Consider the following 1,301-nt stretch of genomic DNA (forward strand, 5'->3'; position numbering starts at 1 on the left):
CAATCACATTTTTAGGAATATCATCATCCACAAAGATTATGAGAGAACATCTCATGTTAAATTGTTTGTTAAATAAGCAAGTACATAAATATCACTCATTTCTTATGCATTTATATACCTAGCACTTAAATTTTAATTTTTTATATTTATAGAACTTTGATATTAAAAATCTATCAATTAAAAAGTGTACTTCATTTTTAAAAGTCAGTGATGATAACATTTTTAATATGATGTCAAATATTTGAGTTTTGTATGTAAACATGAAAGTATACATGTTAAATACCTAAACACATAAGAATTGTGTGGTCTGCATGTAAATGTCCCAAAAAATTATTAGCATAAGTTATTTAACTCATTTGTTTCAAAAATAAAAATTAAAAAAATAAAAACACTACTAATATTCATATATTTGTATTATTTATTTGATAAAATAGGCTATTGAACTCAACACTTAGGGCCCGTTTGGGGCAACTTATAAGTGCGGCTGCGTTTTTGAAAATGCAGCCTAACTGTTTGGTTTGCGTGTTTTTTCAAACGCTGTCTACCGCGTTTGAGTTTTTTACCCGCGTTTGAGTTTTTTACCCTAACCGCAGACCGCGGGTCAACCCGCTGGCCGTGTTATCGGGTCGACCCGCTGGCCTTGTTTCAAAATAGGCTCCTTATCCTGAAACGCACAAGCTACCCCAAAACAGACCTTTAATACTTATTTTTTTTTTTTCATGAAAATAATTATTTTATTTTTCAGCAAATATGTAGGTGCACAAAAAAAAAAAACTCTTAAATTAAAAACATCGCAGACCGCGGGTCAACCCGCTGGCCGTGTTATCGAGTCGACCCGCTGGTCTTGTTTCAAAATAAGCTGCTTATCCTGAAACGTACAAGCTACCCCAAACAGGCCTTTAATACTTATTTTTTTTTCATGAAAATAATTATTTTATTTTTCAGCAAATATGTAGGTGCAAAAAAAAAAAATCTTAAATTAAAAACAATATTCATTTATTTGAATTGTGGCAAAATTAATAATTGCAATGAAAACTATAAAATTCTCTGAATTTTCGTCTGACAATTTCTCAATCCCACCATCAGTATATTAAAAGCCATTTAATTGGTGCAGCTCTCCCCAGCTCCGTGTCTATACAATAATAATATTTTCATATTTAAAAATAAAAATTAAAAAAAAATGAGGGCAAAAGCGTCATTTAAACCGTCCGAAGTCGGCTAACTTCCTCGATCGATTAACTCTGGCCGACCGGTCGTCTTCAAAAGACACGTGGCGGCGGCGAATCTGATCGTTCACAGCA

The sequence above is a fragment of the Phalaenopsis equestris genome, unplaced genomic scaffold, assembly GCF_001263595.1.
Source record: "Phalaenopsis equestris unplaced genomic scaffold, ASM126359v1 Scaffold000237, whole genome shotgun sequence".
Lineage (NCBI taxonomy): Eukaryota > Viridiplantae > Streptophyta > Magnoliopsida > Asparagales > Orchidaceae > Phalaenopsis > Phalaenopsis equestris.